Below are 21,911 nucleotides of genomic sequence, written 5' to 3'. Positions count from 1 at the left end.
TTCACAGTACACAAAGTGGCTGCAGAAAGATTGTTTCTGCAGATTCCTGCCCGCAAATCTGGAAGGTGTGATCTTCAGATGGGAGCCTCTCAGGGTCGATGGAACCACGAAGCTCATCTCATCAAATACCACCTCTCCCTCTCTCCAATCCCCAACTCTAGCAAAAGTTTTAATGGCTGAGGTAAAAGAGTGCTGATTTTAAAAAGCTCTATTTACTGATAAGCAGGAGTCTTAGAGAAAAAATCTCTATCCCCGACCTGGACAAGGGGAAGATTTTTTAAAAGCAGACATGATCGACTTCCTCACATCCAAAGCTCCCCCCATGATCTGGTGCTACACTGGACCTCTTTGTCCATTGGAAGGTGCAGAATATATTATGGGGTGTAACCCTACACTCACAGAGAATGATAGGCTCATGGAGATCGTCTTGCTTTACCACTTTCTTTTATGGACGATAAAACCAGATGACCTTTATGAGCAAAATACATCATCAGAAGGTAACATCAGGTCCTTAGCCAGAGGGGAGTATGCAAAAGAGGAAAGAAGTTGTCAAAATTCTTTTGTCCAAAGCTACAAACAAACTTCCAATCTGTTATACCCAAAGAGTGTTTTCCCTGTGCAGGCCACCCCCAATTTCCAGAGTCGGGATCAGCATTTTTTTTTTAATTTAATAGATTTTTTTTTAATAGAAAAACAACAGTTGACTTCAGCAGAAGTCCAGAGCACTTCCCACTTAGAAAATGTAAGAATTGCTTCATAAAACACTTGAAATTTTATATCTAAATTTATACTGGGTCTTCCTGTAAAATATATTTCCTAACAACAGTGATAGACAAAAACGTTGGAAAAGTTTTGCCCTAGCAGCAGCAAGGTTGCTGGTGGGGTGGTACTGTGTGTACTTTCTCCTTCCTGGTATAAGCACAGTGAGAGAACAGGATTGTTTGCTTTCTGGTAGAGCAGCACTCTAAGCAACTGAGCAGCGTGGTGTAAGCCCTGGATCCTGGACTGTGAGTCATGGCTGCACCATTGCCAAGTAGGTGGGCCTTGGGCAAATTACTTAATCTCTTGGAGTCTCAGTTTCTTCATCATTACATGGGGATACCACCTATTTCATTCGGGACATCTTGAAGACTAATTCAGATATTGCCTATAAAGTACCTAGCATGGGGCCCGGTGGATAAAGTTATCCAGTAAATGTGACTTCCTGCCCCATCCACGCTCCACACCCCCTCTTCTGCAGGGCTTATCGGATTGCCTCTATATTTCCCCACTTCTCTTAGGATGGCTTTGTCGACCCTAAAAATATTATATAACACTCCAGCTGAATCATTTCCAGAGGGCAGTCACCACATAAAATGAGGTGAGAGCATAATTTACTCAAGTGCTCAGAAATGCATGTCTCAAAAAATATATGACACAAGACTTCATGAAGGCCTGTCCTTCATCATGGCTTATACAGAGTGGAGGCCTAAGAGACATGCTTGTGTAGATGAATGCTTCAGCACCTCCAAGGTCTCTGAAAAATATCAGTTTCATATTTCAAGCGATAAAACAACTTCTGTATCTCCTTCATCACACTGCACATTCCTTGTGATCTGGGGGTTTCCACAGCACCCAGGAAGGACTCTCCATAAATATTAACTAAGGTGAGACAGACCAGGAGAAACTCCACTCTTCTTTCCTGGCTCAGCCATTTAACTGTGAAAGTTCAGAGACCTTTGTGTTTTATCTGTTCCTGTGGACTTTTCCCTGCCCCCACCCCCCATCCCACCCCCCAAAAGCGAGGAGCAGCTCCTATTTTGCCTGACTCAGACGTTGTCAGGTTGGAGACTTTTCCAACCTATGAAAGAGCAACTGTCCCAAATTCCAACTCTGAGAGAAGCAATAACCATGGGTGGCTCTCTGCTGTGTCACCCATCCTGGCAGAGTTTGTGTGAGGACATTTCCTCTCAGAACATTCTAGTTCCTTGTCTACCTCTCACTGTGGCTTCTTCCTCTTGCCCTCTCTCTCTTACTCAGTCTCTCTGTCCCTGTCAGTTGTTTTCTAAAGCCTCCTGTATGTCTCTAATCAGAACACTTGTCTTTCTATCTTGTTTATACCTTTCCTAGAACACTTACCGCAGTCCAATTTGTGTAACAATTACTGTAGCAGATGCCCATCTTCCCCCAGACCATGAGCACCTTGACAGCATGGACTTTGTCTTGTTTTTAACATCCTCCCCAGACCTTCATCCTTAACAGTGCCCAGCCATTGAACAGAACTCTTTTACCACTTCATTTGTTCATTTGTGCCTAAAACCGAGTCCTAGGGACCTCTTTCTTTGCCTTAATATTGAGAGAGCACATTTTAATAGACAGGAAAGACACAGAAGGATCCAGAGAAGACTGAAAAGCTCTCTTCTCAACCATCCGTAGAGATGTATTTCACATCTCTCTGTATGCCATATCCACCTGCTTGCCCAAGCTGCACTGGCAGTGTTCAACTACTGTTTGGGGACTGGTTTTACCTGAGAAGCAACTCGCTCAGGCTGAAGCTTTCAAAGGTTTCCTGGATCTCTAACAAGAATGACACTGCATTTCAGTTTAGAATCCATTTACCATAATCCCTAAGCACTTTCTAACTAAAGAACCTACCTTTATTAAAGCATATATTCAATTTGCCTCTCACCCCAAATTCTTTCCATTCAGGTCTTTTGAGCCATGCTGAGCTGACACCCTACAGAGAGGGACAGTGTCCTACAAAGCCGTAACTGCTCACACTGCTATCTCTGAACCCCTGTCCACCCTTCCAACAGTCACTTGCAGGCTGGACCAGCGGCTGCTACCATCATCGATCTAATGCCTGTTGTTTCCTGGGAAGCAATGCTGGGAGCACTTTTGCAGTGGCTGAAACAATGTTTCTGACATATGTTCCCACGACCAGAACAATGACACGGCTCCTTCCAATTCTCTTTCTCCCCGGTGGGTTTGGCGGATGCTCTTTGTGGGTCCGGCTGAGTCACAGATGGACACAGGACTCTGTGCCCTCACTGCAGAGATGTTTAAGGCATTTGCATATGGTGACCATCCCCTGCCAGCATCTTTACAAAAGCAGAACAGAGACATTTTTTTCACTCAGGGCTGACAGTGGTTTTGACACTTGGAATATGTTCCGTGAGCAAAAGAAGCCAAAGGAGATTGGACAGAGAGCACAGATGCTCTCCACAATGGTTTCCACCCAGTGCAAGAGGCCGAGTAGCCCAGAGGCTCTGTGGCTGCGTCTGAATTAGATCCAGTCAGGGCTCTTTCCTCTTCAGAGACAGTTGGGACACGGGTGTCAACTGGTTACAGACCTTTGCGTAGACCCCACCCTGAGTTGAGAAAGTAGGATACTGTCTGCGGATCATCACCTCTTGGGTTCTCTTCACCCAGCATATCTGGAAAAACATACCAGACACCCCGGACGGCCATGTACATGCAAAGGCATAGGAATATGTTTATTTACCCATCATGGTTTATGGCCCCACCATGCACCCAGCTACTGAAGCCCAGAGGTCATTCTGGTTGCTTCACTTTTCCCCACATCCAGCGGGTTCATTCTATCTAAATGACTCTTTCACTCTTCCCCTCTTCTTACCAACCATCACTATTCCACATCCAGCTGATTGCATTAGGGCATTGCTTTTCTCCCTGATTCTCCCTGAACCTCCTTCCACAAAGCTGTCAGTGTAATTTTTCTAATGTTTAAGTCTGATCTATCACTTACTTGCTCAAAATCTTTCAGCAACGCCCCATTCACCTTGGAGATAAATAAAGTTTTATTGGAATACGGCTGTACCCATTTATTTACCTGCTGCCTATGGCTGCTTTCACATTACAACAGCAGAGCTGGGTAGCTGCCACAGAGACTATACAGCCTGCAAAGCCTATCTAGCACTTTACAGAAAAAGTTTACCCACCTCTGCCCTAGGCTATTCGCCACAGCTAAATAAACTGCCGTTCCCTGAAGAGCTATAGTGAAGTTATACTTTGTGTGTGCTTTTGTGTAATGCAGTCCAAAATATCACATTACATTCCTAAAAAAAAAAAAAAAAACGCTTAGAGGAGAAAGAAAAAAATGTTTAAACATATATCCAAAAAAAATGCATTTTTAGTTTCCAGAATTAATTGGTACCATAAATGAGATTCAGGCCCCATGAACCATCATCAGGATCCTTCTTGAGAAAGGCGCCAAACCCATTCCAGCTGGTGTCAATGAAAATACAACTGCAGACAATATGACTCATTACAAAGAAAAGAGGTTTGCTTCTCTTCTTTCTCCTCTATCCTTTCTCCTGACACAGTTTACTTCTTAGGACAAGGCTCTGGTCTCAATAAACCATAGCTCAGGACTAGGAAGGAAAAATAAACACCAGCCCATGTGTAGGTATTAATGCAAAGGTTGAAATCTAGAAATTAGGTCCCTGGTCTTATTTTTTCTGTACTGATATATGTTGACTCACAGGGAAGCTTCTAGTCTGAATAAGTTATTCAGGCAAGAATAGTTCTCATTCCCATTGGTACACTCAAGGTTTCCATAAAGCTCTTTTCCAGTTCTACAGGGATTAACACCATAACCGTTTGCATTATTGTACACTGGAGTGGAAATAGCACAGGCTGTTGAATACAACAGATGCCTGGTTGGATTTGTTTTGCCACTTACAATATGTACAACATAGAAGAATGTACTTTTCTTCTCTGAACTGCAGTTTCCTCAACAGTGTGCAGGATCCTAATCCCTATTTTCTAGAGCTGTTACAGAATCCGATGAGGTCACACGTGAAAGTGTCTAACAATTGCAGGCACAGAGCTGTTTTTCAATACATCTGGCTTTCTTTCCTTTTTCCTTCATCCTTCTCTCCCAGAGAAGACGAAAAGCATACTCTAGTCTGAAAAAGAGAATAACTACTTCCTAATATTTTGAGTCTTTCCAGTGCTAAAGGAAAAACAAAAGTTAAAAGTAGAGAGATACAAAGAGATTTCATTGTGTTCTGGGGCTTTCTCTTCCCCATTACCTCAACTCCCAATCCCAAGATTAAAAATGAGAATAGGCTTCTATTTCTAAATGAACAGAATGCTGCAGGCATCAATCCGTAGTAACCACTAATGGAAACTTGGCCACCAGTACTCTCTCCGAGTCTGTCTGACACATTTGGATCTAATTGGCAGTCTGCTTTAGAGCAGCCAAAAAATATAGTGTCATACACATCACAGATCAAAGCAGAGCCAAACTTGCTAACAGCCATGGGGCTTTGATTGCCAAAATTAGGCAGGTAGGTCTATGGGTTTGGTTTAGCAATAGATAAGTGCTCACTAGCTTATTTAGAGAAAACCTCTACAAGACCCTGATTTAGCTAGCTTGGATCTAAACGTGAAGGAATAAGAAAACGCATTCAGGGTAGCTGGCAGCTTGGGTGGTCAGAAGGAGAGCCCAACTTATTTTCATCCTGCCTCCAAGTAACTTGGAAATTAGTTAATAATCTCTTTTGGACTTCAATGTGATGTGACTTAGGTTCTTCAGTAAGACATATGCCTCAGGCCTAAGCTCAGAAATGTCAACTATAACTAAAAACACTTTAAAATTCATTACTTGCAGGAGAAAACCAAATTTCTCCTTTTAATAAAAGCAAAAATAATGCTTCTTTCTAATTCCAATATTACACAGAAATACCTGTCCATCAGAATTTAAATAAGTGTCCCATTGAACACTGTTAATCTTTTTTTGTTTTTTTCTTTTTTTAAACAGCTGGCCAGTACAGGGATCCAAACCTGTGACCTTGGTATTGAGTCTGTGCTCTCACCAACTGAGCTAACCAGCCAGTTGAACACTATTAATCTCTTTAGTTTCACAACCTCCCCAAAATTGTGGATCCTCTTCCCAGAAAAATACATATGCAATTCAATTTTGCATGCAATTTCACTATCAACAGACTTCCTCAGGACCTCCCATGGCCTCTATACTTCCTAGATTAAAGATTCCTGTATTAAATCTATTAAACAGAAGAACAAAACCATTTACTAAATCATGACTTACCTGTATAGGTCTGTCATTACTTCTACATAATTTATGCCAGCCATAGCCAATTGCACATTTCCATAACGACCTCCAAGCTCACTAGTCAAAGATTACTGCCTTCATCTAATATCTTTCCAGTCTCAGAACCTGTTGGAATATCTGCTATACAGAACTAGGATGGCCATGGCCCAAACTCAAATAATCTCAAGAGGAAATGATAAAGAGAAGATAGTGGAAAGCATTCAGACATGGGAATCATTCATTTGCTCAACAAATATTTATTGAGTACCTATTATGTGAAAGACACTATTCAAACCACTATGGGTACCAAGCAAACAAGACAGCCATGATATCTGCCTTCATACTATGAGCTCATACCATGCCCAAAACTTGGCTCTGCATTTACCACATCAAGTTATCTAAACTTTGTAAGAGTCAGTTTTCTCATAAAAAAAAAAATGATTATAATTTGCACCTTATAAATAGTGGTAAATACTGTTTTAAATGGTAATGCCAAAGCGCTGCACATAATGGACATTCAAATATTATCCATTATTATTATTATCACTACTCTGGGCAAAATAAGATTATGTGGCAAGCATGAGTTCTTCAGGTTATGTATCACTGCTAAAAGGTCTTACAAAATCCCCAAATAATTCCACAAGCATTGAAAAGAATGCCTGAGAGTTCTGAGCTCAGTTCTCTAGTTCTGTCAGCCTTGGTTTGGTACCTTCTCAGAATATGCTTTCATTTTAGTCATTGATAATCGTTGAGTTGCTCCTTGGTTACTATGATTCTTTCAGCATGTATATCACTCTATGTCTTTTTAAGGGATGCTATCTTCCCTCTTCTGAGAAATCAATCTCTTGGCCCCTATATTTGTTAAAAGAAAGTCCCTTTCAATCAAGTTGCTAACTGCAGATTCCCCCCTTCCACCTCTCCATCACTGAAATCTCCCATGTCATGAGGTCATTTTAACACATAACTGACTCATACAATACCTGCATCAACTGCTAAACTTGCTAGAAACCAAAAAACAGAAAGTCTATGCAGCCAAAAGATCTCAAATCCAACTGCCAGGAAATATAAAATACCTTTATAAAAGAAAGTATGTTTTTCTGATATCGATATGCCAAGCACATTTGAAATGTGTTTTATCATATACATAGTTCCAAACTATTACAATCAATCCTGAGGGGGTTGTAAAACTAATTCCAACTCCAACCCAGAAGAAATACCAGGTTCCTGGGACTGTCAATAAGACTAAGGGTATAGCATATAATGAGAAGGGAGGAAACAGAGAAAGATGTTAACATGGAGAGATTCAGCGAGAGGTTAGACTAGCTAACCGAGGAACCACAAGTCTAGCGTTCTGTAAACAAAAATCCCATTGTTCTATCAAGATGGAGAAACAGCACCTTAAATCCAGACATGTTTCTAAATTTTAATCCTGAATAGAAATGTTGAAATAGAAATGTCAAAAGTCAGAGGAAAGAAAACCAGTAGACCATCTGTAGAACATAAGGGATGAACATTGAAATATGATGTGAATTTTCAAAGAGATGACTCATTTTAGAGAAAGAGTCACAAAATCTATCCTGTTGTGTCAGTTATTAATTTATTTGCTTTTAAACTTGAAATCCATTCTTCGCAGCCTGTTTTGTAAAAATGATATGGGCCCCTTTAAATATTTCTTTTTTGCCAGCTGGCACAAGGTTAAGTTTTGTCAGTGTAGGGAGATAGAGACTCACTGAAGGAGAAAGGGTATTTTTCTCTTTGTAGTAACATTGGGCTCCTTGTGCCAGGTTCCTACAGCACCCAATTTCTCCAGTATTATGTTCCTGAAGTGCATGACGTCTCCATTATTTGAAACCTACAATGAATGGTTCCTACAGTAAATGGCTCCTCCAGCAACTGGCTCCTTCTGCATATGGCAGCCAGCAGCACTCAACAGACAGTAGCTTTTCCAGCACTCCCCAGGCAGTTTTGCAATGAATCACAAGGCACGGTACCTTCCTGTAGATATCTTCCCCAGGACCCCAGAGGTCAAATTTCCACAAGTTCTACCAGTGCAACATCTAAGGATTTCTTCCACTATCCAGTGAGCCACAGCTGTGCCTACTTCAATAAGCCCTGAGGGAGAAGAAGTCCTCTTCCTTGGGTACTCTCTCTGAGTCCTAGATGTAACGGCTTCTCCTTATATCTGTGATTCTTGATTCTTTAGATTTCTCTTTACTTCTTTCTAGCCAACCTATTACTACAATCCCCTGTTATGGATAGTAATTCTTTATATTAAACTTTCTTTACTCTACTTACTGTGTGGTTTCTGTCTTCTGGTTGGATACTGAGTTGCACATTGGGGTACCATCTCTGAATCTGCTCAGATGCACAAAGGCTATTGTTTCAGGAAAGTAAAGTGATGCTTTGCCAGGTACAATACCATAGAATGAGCATGTTAGAAATTACAAGACTCTTTGCAGTCAAGATAGAAGATTAAAGCCACAATTATTTGGAATCTTTCTGGACCCACTCAAAGGAAAGTGATCACTCCCTCTTTTGTACCATTATTCCACTTAAAATACACTCTTATTGCACTTAAGATACTACGTTAAATTATTTGATTATCTGCATCTCCCCATTCAGAACATTTTCAAGGCATAGCTCTTATTTTATTTGTCTTTGTAACCCATACACTCCGCAAAATGCTCATAAACAGTAAGAGCTTTATAAGCAATTTGTCCATGTTAACACAACTAGTTAATTGCAGAACCAGTGTATTTTTTCCAAAGCCACATTAATATTTATCCTTTAAATTTTGAAGCAATTGGACCCTTTATAATTAAAATATCTCTGGGATAAGTGACCTATTAAGTCTTCTCTGTTATTAATACTGGGCTCTTCTTCCAGATTGATTTAGGTTCATCCTTTTCCATAACTACTTCTACTGAAGTTTTCTTGGTTATCTACTAGAAAGCATATTCTCCACCTTGACAAGATGTTGCATTTTCTTAGTGTGAAAACTCTAAAGGTTTAATAATACAGAAAACTACACGTGAGAAAAAAAGCACGTATGAGAATTCTCTGTACTATCTGTTCAATATATTAAACAAAAGTAACCCTAAGATTTAAAAATATCAGTTAACAAAATGAAAATGAAAGCTATGATATTAATACCAGTGTTAAATTCAAGACAAAAAGCATTTTAAAAGACAGAGTAATTTTATTTTTGCATAAGGTAGAATGTAAATGTAAGTATGAGTCATGAATATATTTGCACCAAACAACACAGCATACATGTGTTTAATTATATAAAACAAAATCCCATTTCAGAATAGTAGATCTGAGGAGATACAAGTATCTCTTCTCTTTCTATGAGATTCCATTATAATTATAGTAGTAATTTTAAAATAAAGAGTAATGGGAGCAGACCATCAGTGAATGAGAGAGTTTAATAAATTGCCAGAATACATAACACAGATGGAAAAACATTGACTAAAAAAGGGGGAAAGGTGCTGCTGCAGTGAAAGGAATTAACTTATCCGACATACCCAAAAGAGGATCTGTACTCAGAAGCATCATGTACAATAGAAATAGGAGGTGAAAACTGGATCTATAATCAGGGCAATTGATTGAAACTTTATATAAGAAATAGCCAGACACAGCTCCCTACCTGCCTCCCCTTTTCTTCCAGCAGAAGCTGAAATAAGACAGTTACCTCCTGTGCATAAATAAATAAATAAAGAGTCTTTTCAAAAGAAAGTCAATCAAATGTCTGGACAGAACTAGGGCAACTAGTGTGGGTGTTGGCATGTTAGAGAAAATCCTTTCTAATTGTGGCACTCAGAGGGCTACAGTATAAAGGACAATTGCCGGACCTCTCAGCTCAAAGAGAAGCCTACCAGTCAACAGAACTCAGTCATATATACAGAGCTCCTGATTATTTAATTCATTCGTTTTAAACATGAACAATCAGGAGACATCAAACATCTGAAAGAGGCCTGCCACACAAAAGAAATAAACTTTGGAGAACTTTTTTTTAAAGTAAAATTCTAGTTAGAATCCTTAGAGAGATTAGAATAGAGAATGGATCCATAACAGGATGCTATGGGAAAGGAGATTTTGAAAATAAGAAAGAGCTCTTAGAGATTAAAAACATGATTTCTAAGATACACAATAAAATAGAAGCATTAAAGGTAACAATAGATTAAGCCTCTCACAAAAGAGAACAAAAAAACAAAGAAATGGAAAACATGAGAGAAATGGTGAGATAAGTAGAATCAACTCAGAGGATTCGATATTTAATAGGGATTTTATAAAAAAGAAAACATTGGCAAAGAAATAATAGAAATTTCTCAGGGGTTAAGAAGATGTGTCTTCAAATTGAAAAGATTTACAAACTAATAAGAAGGATGAAGGAAAAGGACTTATGGCTATAAACATTACTGTTTATAAAAGTTAAGAACAGAGGAAAACAAATCCCCTGCACACTAACAAATATTGAAAGATATAGAATTAATGTCTTTAGAATTCTGAGGGAAAATCATACACAACCTAAAATTCAATATTCAGCTAAACTCTAAATTGTGAAAGAAGATTAAAAAAAAAAATCAGACAAGCAAGGCCTCAGAAAGTTTGCCTCCCACACACATTTTAGTTGAGGACTTATTCCTGTAAAATAAGGGGATAAGCCAAGAGAAAAATGACAGGGGATCCAGCAAACAGTACACCAGAACCAAGAGCCTGAAAGGGAGGTCTCAGCATGGCCACTGTAAAACTGACCTAGATGTATAGATTGAGGCAGGAAGAAGGAAGGGCTCTGTGTGGGAAGGGAAAATACCATTGAACAGACATCATTTGAATAGAGGAAGGACCTGAATATATGATAAAATCACAAGTGCAATAAAAGAGATACGTAATACACCCAGGGAAAAAGCAAAAAATTATACGAGAAAGTTAAGGTACAAATATAAAGGAAATTAACCAATAAGAACAACACCTCAGTGGATTCTAAAACAAAGAATAGAATAGGTTTCAAACAAAATATAGAATGAACAGGAATCTTAAAAATGATAGTGATCTAATGATAAAAATAAATGTTTCTTTGCTCAATTAGAAAAAATTAATGGAAAACTCTAGGACAGACAAAAAACTATTTAACAAAGGCATGATCCAAAAATGTAGCATTGTGAACAATTAGCGAAGTATAAGAAAAGACAATCTACTTCAACATTTTCTTCTAAGTGACTCTCTACTTAGGGAAATATAACCATACCACACAGCTTGATTTTATAATGAATACAGTTAAATATTCATAAAAATGAAAATATTTACTACGTTTCAACTTTTAGAATCAATCTATTGATAATGTGAGCATAAAGAATCAAATTATATTTAAAAAAAATAAATATAATCTACCTTGAAATGTATTGATAATAATAATAACAACAAACATATAATAAGAATTTACTATGCACCAGATATTGAACTTAGAAACAAACCTGCCTGTTACAGGGCACATTCAGCTCCTGGCTGAGGATCCCCAAAATTGATAGCAGACTCACAAGTCTGGCTGCCTGTCCCCAGACAAAAAATAAAGAACCCAAAAGTCAAATGTTGGTGAAAATGGAAGTCGAATTTTATTCTGGAATACCAGTGACCTTAGGAGAGATGTTAGGCTAACCCTCCTCTCTGATAAACCTAAAGGAGAATGGCCAGGCTATGGACATCTCCAAGTGTTTCAGTCCGTTTTGTGTTGCTACAACAGAAATACCTGAGACTGGGTAATTTATAAAGGAATGAGGTTTATTTGGCTTACGATTCTGGGACAGCTGCATCTGGCACGGGCCTCAGGCTGCTTCTACTCATGGCAGAAAGGGGCAGGCAGCCAGCGGGTACAAGTAGATCACAGGCGAGAGGAAGCAAGAGAGAGACAGAGGAGGTGCCAGGGTCCTATAAACAACCAGCTCTTGCGGGAACTAATAGAGCAAGAACTCACTCACTACCGCTCCTCCCCCAGGGAGAGCATTAATCTATTCATGAGGGATCCGCCCCCATGACTCAATCAGATTCCAACACTGCCACCCTGGGGATCAAATTTCCACATGAGTTTTGGAGGGGACGACACATCCAAACTCCATCACAAAGACTCAGGTTTACGAGGGTTTTTTTTTTTTTTTTTTACTAATTTATTTTTATTTTTATTTTTTTTGACTATTTCATTTTTATTTTTATTTTTATTTTTTTTTTTAGTTTTATTTTGTCGATATACATTGTAGCTGATTATTTACGAGGGGTTTTTAAAGAGCAGGGTGAAGGAATGGAATGTAGAAAATGAAAAGTAGGAGGGAGGGGCACGTGAACAGCGAGCACTTCATGCAAGGTCTCAGGTGCAAGGTCCCATCAAGGCTCTGTCTGTCTTCTGCTCCCATCCTTATCTCTGGGTAGTACGTGCAAGTCTGCAGCTTCAGGCTGGCTGAAAAACAACTTTACATTCATGTACATAATGTCATCTTGTCCCATCACCAAGGTGCAAAATATCAAATAACCATGAGGAAAGAGGGAACTCAGAGAAATACATGCCATGAAAAAAAAACTGTGTCTTTTTAAAATCTTTTAGAACCCGTGTGGTTTTAGGTCTCAGCATGGCTTCAGTCCTGCTGACCCCAATACTCCTCCCATTTTACAGACAGAAAAAAACAAGGTACAATGAGGTTACATAACTTGTCCAAGATCACACAGATAGTAATGAGTGGGTCAAACATAGGGGTGGTCTGGCTCTAGAAGCAGAGTTCTTAGCTACTATGCTATATGCAACCCCCCTCCACTTCTTTTAAGACATTATTTCTTGCGAGCAATTTTATTTTATTTATTTATTTATTTATTTTTTGTCTTTTTCGTGACCAGTACTCAGCCAGTGAGCGCACCGGCCATTCCTATATAGGATCCGAACCCGCAGTGGGAGCGTCACTGCGCTCCCAGCGCCGCGCTCTCCCAAGTGTGCCATGGGGTCGGCCCAGCAATTTTAGGTTCACAGCAAAATAGAAAGGATGGTACAGAGATTTCCCACATAACCTCTACTCCAAACATGCATAGCCTACCCCATTTATCAACATTGCCCACCAGAGTAGTACTTTTGTTCCAACTGATGATCCTACTTTGACACCCCAAGTCCAGAATTTACATTATGTTTCACTCTTGATGTTGTACATCCCATGGGTTCAGACAAATGTATAATAAGTATCTACCATTACAGTATCATACAAAGTATTTTCACTGCCCTATTGAAAATAAAAATAACATTAATAAACATTTAATAAGTATTTAGTATGTTCCAGATACTGATACTTCCTCTTCTGCTTTTACTGGGGAAAAAAAAATTTAAGTACAAATGATAGATTTTACAAATTGGGGGTGGTGGTGAAGGAAAGGTAGATGGAAGGGTAGGGATGCTAATAGCTTTTACCAAGTGGGGAGTCAAGAGATACTGTCTATAGTTGATAGAAAAAGAAATGGAAGTTTTAATTCTTAAGATCGGAAAAATGGCCAAGAAAGAAATTAAAATTATGTAACAATATTAGGAGAAGGTGGGGAGGGTAGGAGAGAGTTTGTATCAGTGAGCTAAATCTTCATTACTAGTGGCAGGAAATCAAGTGACATTGTGGTTATATCAAAATAAATTTCCCAAACAAGAATTTGTGGTGTATGCATGCTATTTACACATACAGAGGTACCACCAGATGAATTTAAAAACAAAATGGTTAAAAGGGGCTGCCTGGGAGTTGACTACAGATAGAAGAGGTCAGAGGCTCTTGTTTTATTTTACACTATTGTATTTTTAAAATTTATATTAACAAAGTAGCCTAACTCTTAATGTTAAAGGCTTAAATTCCCCAATTAAAAGACACAGACTGGCTGACTGGATCAAAAAGCAGGACCCAACTATATGCTGCCTACAAGAGACCCACCTCACCCATAAAGATTCACACAGACTAAGAGTGAAAGGATGGAAAAAGATTTACCATGCAAACAGAAAAGAAAAACGAGCTGGAGTGGCTATTCTTATATCTGACAAAATAGACTTTAAACTAAAAACCATAAAAAGAGACAATGAGGGACACTACTTAATGATAAAAGGACTGATCCATCAAGAAGACATAACAATCATAAATATGTACGCACCCAATGTTGGAGCAGCCAGATTTATAAAACAAACTCTATTAGACCTAAAGAAGGAAATAGACACTAATACCATAATAGCAGGGGACCTGAACACTCCACTGTCAATATTAGACAGATCATCTAGGCAAAGAATCAGTAGAGAAACACAAGATCTAAACAAGACTCTAGACCAATTGGAATTGGCAGATATCTACAGAACATTCCACCCAACAACCTCAGAATATTCATTCTTCTCATCAGCACATGGATCATTCTCCAGGATAGATCACATATTAGGTCACAAATCAAGTCTCAATAAATTCAAAAAAATTGGAATTATCCCATGTACCTTCTCAGACCACAATGGATTAAAACTAGAAATTAATAACAAACAAAACTCTGGAAACTATACAAACACATGGAAATTAAACAGCATTCTACTTAATGACATATGGGTCCAAGAAGAAATCAAACAGGAAATCAAAAAGTTTATTGAAACTAATGAAAACAATGATACATCATACCAAAACCTGTGGGATACTGCAAAAGCAGTATTGAGGGGAAAATTTATTGCATTAAATGCTCACTTCAGAAGAATGGAAAGATGGCAAGTGAACAACCTAACACTTCACCTTAAAGAACTAGAAAAACAAGAACAATCCAATCCTAAAGATAGCAGACGGAAAGAAATCATTAAGATCAGAGCAGAACTGAATGAAATTGAAAGCCAAAAAACAATTCAAAAGATCAACGAATCAAAAAGTTGGTTTTTTGAAAAGATAAATAAAATTGACAAACCATTAGCATGGCTAACAAAAAAAAGAAGAGAGAAGACTCAAATAACAAAAATTAGAAATGAAAAAGGCGATATTACAACTGATTCATCTGAAATACAAGGAATCATTCGAGACTACTACAAACAACTATACGCCAACAAATTTGAAAATCTGGAGGAAATGGATAAATTTCTGGACACACACAAGCTCCCAAAACTGAACCGTGAAGACGCAGAAAATTTGAACAGACCAATAACAATAAAGGAGATTGAAGCTGTTATCAGAAGGCTCCCAACAAAGAAAAGCCCAGGACCAGATGGATTCACAGCAGAATTTTACCAAACATTCAAAGAGGAATTGACACCAATTCTTTACAAACTATTCCAAAAGATTGAAACGGACGCAAATCTCCCAAACTCATTCTATGAAGCAAACATCATCCTGATACCAAAACCAGGTAAAGATATAACCAAAAAAGAAAACTACAGGCCGATATCCTTGATGAATATAGATGTAAAAATCCTCACTAAAATACTAGCAAACAGAATACAGCAACACATACGAAAAATTATTCATCACGATCAAGTGGGATTCATCCCAGGGATGCAAGGTTGGTTCAACATACGCAAATCAATAAATGTGATACACCATATTAATAAATTCAAACACAAGGACCATATGATCATCTCTATAGATGCTGAAAAAGCGTTTGATAAAGTTCAGCACTCATTCATGACAAAGACCCTCTATAAGTTAGGTATAGAGGGAAAGTATCTCAACATAATTAAAGCCATATATGACAAACCCACTGCCAATATCATCCTGAATGGGGAAAAGCTGAAAGCTTTTCCTTTAAGAACAGGCACTAGACAAGGATGCCCACTCTCACCACTCCTATTCAACATAGTGTTGGAAGTACTAGCCAGAGCAATCAGAGTAGAGAAGGAAATAAAGGGCATCCAGATTGGAAAAGATGAAGTCAAACTGTCCCTGTTTGCAGATGACATGATCCTATATATCGAACAGCCTAAAACCTCTACAAAAAAACTGTTGGAATTGATAAATGATTTCAGCACAGTAGCAGGATACAAAATCAACACACAAAAATCAGTAGCATTTCTTTTCTCCAATAGTGAACATGCAGAAGGAGAAATCAAGAAAGCCTGCCCATTTACAATAGCCACCAAAAAAATAAAATACTTAGGAATTGAGTTAACCAAGAAGGTGAAAAATCTCTATAATGAGAACTACAAACCACTGCTGAGAGAAATTAGAGAGGATACAAGAAGATGGAAAGATATTCCATGCTCTTGGATTGGAAGAATCAACATAGTGAAAATGTCCATACTACCCAAAGTGATATACAAATTCAATGCAATCCCCATCAAAATTCCAAAGACATTTTTCTCAGAAATGGAAAAAACTATTCAGACATTTATATGGAACAATAAAAGACCACAAATAGCCAAAGCAATGCTCAGCAAAAAAAATAAAGCTGGAGGCATAACACTACCTGACTTTAAGCTATACTACAAAGCTATAATAACCAAAACAGTATGGTACTGGCATAAAAACAGACACACTGACCAATGGAATAGAATAGAGAATCCAGAAATCAACCCACACACTTACTGCCATCTGATCTTTGACAAAGGCACCAAGCCTATTCACTGGGGAAGGGACTGCCTCTTCAGCAAGTGGTGCTGGGATAACTGGATATCGATATGCAGGAGAATGAAACTAGATCCATACCTCTCACCGTATACTAAAATCAACTCAAAATGGATTAAGGATTTAAATATACACCCTGAGACAATAAAACTTCTTAAAGAAAACATAGGAGAAACACTTCAGGAAATAGGACTGGGCACAGACTTCATGAATACGACCCCAAAAGCACGGGCAACCAAAGGAAAAATAAACAAATGGGTTATATCAAACTAAAAAGCTTCTGCACAGCAAAAGAAACAATTAAAAGAGTTAAAAGACAACCAACAGAGTGGGAGAAAATATTTGCAAAATATACATCTGACAAAGGATTAATATCCAGAATATATAAGGAACTCAAACAACTTTACAAGAAGAAAACAAGCAACCCAATTAAAAAATGGGCAAAAGAGCTAAGTAGGCATTTCTCTAAGGAAGATATACAAATGGCCAACAGACATATGAAAAAATGCTCAACATCACTCAGCATCCGGGAAATGCAAATCAAAACCACATTGAGATACCATCTAACCCCAGTTAGGATGGCTAAAATCCAAAAGACTATGAACGATAAATGCTGGCGAGGCTGCGGAGAAAAAGGAACTCTCATACATTGTTGGTGGGACTGCAAAATGGTGCAGCCTCTATGGAAAATGGTATGGAGGTTCCTTAAACAATTGCAAATAGATCTACCATACGACCCAGCCATCCCACTGTTGGGAATATACCCAGAGGAATGGAAATCATCAAGTCGAAGGTATACCTGTTCCCCAATGTTCATCGCAGCACTCTTTACAATAGCCAAGAGTTGGAACCAGCCCAAATGCCCATCATCAGATGAGTGGATACGGAAAATGTGGTACATCTACACAATGGAATACTACTCAGCTATAAAAACGAATGAAATACTGCCATTTGCAACAACATGGATGGACCTTGAGAGAATTATATTAAGTGAAACAAGTCAGGCACAGAAAGAGAAATACCACATGTTCTCACTTATTGGAGGGAGCTAAAAATTAATATATAAATTCACACACACACATACACACACACACACACAAACGGGGGGGGGAAGAAGATATAACAACCACAATTATTTGAAGTTGATACAACAAGCAAACAGAAAGGACATTGTTGGGGGGGAGTGGGGAGGGAGAAGGGAGGGAGGTTTTGGTGATGGGGAGCAATAATCAGCTACAATGTATATCGACAAAATAAAATTTAAAAAAAAAAAGAAAAAAAGAAAAACTAAAAAAAAAATAAAATAAAATAAAATTTATATTAACAAAGTAGCCTAATAATACATTAAAATGTGAATGTTATTTACATGTTTCATGTTATTGAAATAAAATAATTATAAGAATATGTTCTATAATAATTATAAAATAATTACAAAACATATGCATGAGACACTAGAAATATAGGGAAATTGATAAAACTGAAGGTCTACGGGTATACTAACACCTTTTTCCGATGTAGATTAAGGAGCATAATAGTAAACAAAGATAAAATAGAATTGCATAGTAGGAGTAATCAGAAAGATTTGATGTATATAAGTCAAACTTTGTAACTTTCAGAGAAAATATTTATGGAATATTTTCTAATTTTAATTTAATTTTTTTCCACAAAGAAATCCTTAATAAATTCCCCAAAGTAGATCTTGTACAGTCTACATGACACCAATGCAAAAATAAACAAAATTAGAAATTTGTCATCTTTTTAAAAAAACCAAAATATAATTGGAAGCCAAAGCCTAACCAAAACCATTATTGAGTAAAAGTAGAAATCAATATGATTATCTATTTTGTAGAAAATATTAACAATGACATTATTTATTAAAATTTATTAGAGACTATCAAAGTTATATAGAAAGGAAAATTCATAGTTTTAAATACTTTTATAATTAAATAAGAAAGAATAAAAATAAATGATACATTCTACCCAAGAAGTAAAACAAGGCAATTAAAAACAACTAAGAAAATTAGAAAGAACTAATAAAGATTAAAAACAAATTAATGAATTAAAAAGCAAAAGTAAAATTAATATATCCAAGCACTCATTCTTTGAAAAGGCTAAGAAGTAGACAAATATCCAGCTATTAAGAAACAATTGTGGGGAAACCAGATAAAAACATTCTAAGATTCAGAGATTATTTTTAATTATAAAAGACTTCTCCATAAGACTCCATCCTTAACATTTTCACCCTCTGAATACAACAAACGTACTAACAGAATTGATAAAAGATTTGCCTATAGCATCTATGGAACAACTTAGGAAAACTGTCCAGGCATTTCTCCAAGTTTCACGTTTCCTCCCCGAGCATCAACTGATCAGCACACAGGAACTCTAGGGCACCTGAGCTTTTCTTAAACATTATAAGGAGATTTTGCTTTTTCCCCTACTAAAGTAATGTGTATTGATTAACAGAAGATCCACGTGCCCAGAACAGTGTTTTTCCTCTCTCATCCCTGGGCTCTGATTCTGCTGTATTAAGCCAGGCTCCAGCAGCTACTCTGTCAGAAATACAAAGAGCAAGTGGTTTCCATGTGCATAGGGTAAAAGACTATTCTAATAAGGATGAGCGAATCATCAATTACAACATATAATTGTTCAGTGGAATCGCTGCAAGCTTTAGTTCTTCACATACAAGATGGAAGATGGAAGAATACAACATCAGATTACATCAGTTTATCTTATTAGCAGACGGAGCGGCAGCTGAGAGGAAAGGCACACCTCACTGCTCTTTCAAAGGGAATTCCTTTCCAAGTAAATGAAAACAACATGGTCAATTAACTTCCTCAAAGCATGTTGAGAACTCAGCTCCATTTCTGGTCTTTGTCAAGCTAGTTATGTATGTAGTTTGGTGCTCCTGGCTTTCCCCAAAAAAGGCGAAGGTAGTTGGGTTGAAAGCATTTCTTAAACACGAATGAACTCGTTAATGTAAGAAACTCTCCTCTGCCACCTACTTTCATAAGAATTAAGTAAGGCTATAAAACCAAGTAGAAATACATCTCCCACTCAGCTTTTATGCATTCAGTCTGGCTGCTCCCTTATCATGCCCTATGAGTAATCTTATTTATTCCCTGCTTTGTTCCAAGAATGATTTAAGAGTGAGTCCTATGAGTAAGCCTCACATTAACAAAACCCTTTCTAACCTGGCTTCTGGATTGAGAGTGATTATATGGAGGTTTTAAGATTCAATGCAGTAATATGTTTAAGAAAGAAAACAACATTGTAATGGGAAACTTTTTAAAAACACTAGTTTTGTGTAGTCACCAAAATGCTATTTGGTTTTTTAATATCTTTCTCATTTTCTTGTTCCCCCATTCCCTGTAGACACCATTCTGAATCAAACCCTCATTAAATGATACCTGTACTATTGAAGTAGTATATACTGTCCCCTAACTGGTCACGCTACTTCCAGCATTCTCCCTACAATTTAACTGATGCACTAATGTCAGAGTGACCTGATAAAATGTAGCTTTGCACATGCCACCCTTCAAAGTCAGAACCCTAAAAATGACTCCCCATCCCCAAAAGAACCTACCAACACCGGAGCCTGACACTCAACGTTCTCTCTTAGAGTGACACTCAGAATAGTTCACGGTGTGCTTCAAACAAGGATACTGTGGTCCTGATGTTTTTCATATAGCACTAAAGGAAATAAGTCCCTGGGAATTCCCCAAACATTTGTTTAGGTCTTTTCAGCTACCAAGAGCTGTAGACAAACCATGAAGTTCAACCATTATTCTTTGAATTTGCTCATTTTAAGTAAATTGGTAATCTATTTCACATGCTTCCAAATTACCCATAATTTAGCACCTCAAAGCTTCTGTGAATTACCAGTTCTTTGTCAAATTAGGAGAATTTCCCTCATGCTAACTACTCTCATATATATGGATCTGACAGTAGGGGCTGGAGATTTTTTCTATCAACTTAAACCCATCTGCTTCATTGGTCTGACTTGAGTGGAAACACCATCCTTACTTCATTCAAACCAGCTCTTGAAAGGAGTTTCCCAGCAGGACCGTGGAAGTACCCAAGGAGCAGAGTCGGGAAGACAGAGAAGAGGAGAAAGAGGAAGCGAAGCAGCTGGCGTTGTCAGGAATGGTGTCCGTCTACAGAGCTGTCAGTTGGTGGAGCTGTCAAGAATGACTGACTTGGACTTTCTCTGAAAATGTGAAAATAAATGCAAGATTTTGGGAATTTACACTGAGAGGCACATTCTGCAAATGGACAGTTATGTCTTTGCTGGGGAGTAAGAAGATACTCTTGGGACCTGTGTTATATTCAAAGAAAATGTTGAACTTGTGGACCCAGAAGGCAGTAACAAAGCAGTGATAAGATGTAAATGTCATGCAGTCAAGCAGCTCAGCATGATGAGAACTCTTCTGACAGAAAAGGAAACATACATGGAGTGGAATGTTGGCAGATCAAGAATAATGATGTCTCTGTAGACCCAACATGACTGGTAGCTCTCTACATGAAAATGAGGATGGAGGGCTGGCCAAGTAGTTCAGCTGGTTAGAGCACGGTGCTGACAACGCCAAGGTTAAGGGTTTGGATCCCCTTACCAGCCAGCTAGCTGCCAAAAACAAAAAAGAAAATGGAGATGTAGAAGTTGTATCCCCAGCCCCAGATAAACCTTTGGAGTTGGAAAAGCAAGAGATTCAAATGGAGGACAGTTCAAACCTGAGTTATGAGCAGGAGAAAGCATTGCACTTGGAAATAGAGAATTCTGGTCTCCTTAATGATATCCCTTCTTCTGAGACAGAAGTTTCTGTGTTTATGGAAGCTCAAGATGCTGCCTCAGATATCACTCCTAGATGAAATGTTTCTCATAATAACTAGTGATGAACTTTTTAGAGTTTTTATATAAAATAATTAGCTGTGTAGCTTTCAGTTGTTCACTATTTTATTGGCTTTTTTTTTTTTTACCTTTTTATTTCACATCCTTCGGTCATAAACTATTTTGTTTTTGTTGGCTATACACACATTTCCAGGTAGAGTACAACTTAATGTACCAGAATCATTCAGGACCAAACATGAATTGGATTTTTTGAAGTATGGATTAAATGACTTTAGGGACGCTTCTGTGATGAATCTTTTAAATTGGAGGTTTTACTAAGGTAAGTGCAGAAGTTTGCTATTGCAGCTGTCATAAATTACCAAAAACTCAGTGATTAAAAACACTACAAATGTAGTGTCTTTTGGTTTTGTAGGTCAGAAATCTG

At 37.9% G+C, this 21,911-nt stretch overlaps 1 pseudogene; it reads left to right on the top strand.

The window, feature by feature from the left end:
- The window catches only part of LOC134378930 (general transcription factor 3C polypeptide 6-like), a 196,134-nt pseudogene extending 174,627 nt beyond the window's left edge, over positions 1 to 21,507 (top strand).
- Positions 21,508 to 21,911: the final 404 nt, after the last annotated feature.

This window comes from Cynocephalus volans, chromosome 5, assembly GCF_027409185.1.
Source record: "Cynocephalus volans isolate mCynVol1 chromosome 5, mCynVol1.pri, whole genome shotgun sequence".
Taxonomy (NCBI): Eukaryota; Metazoa; Chordata; class Mammalia; order Dermoptera; family Cynocephalidae; genus Cynocephalus; species Cynocephalus volans.
Note: the sequence above shows the minus strand (reverse complement) of the source record. Positions and strands in the feature narration are given on the sequence as shown.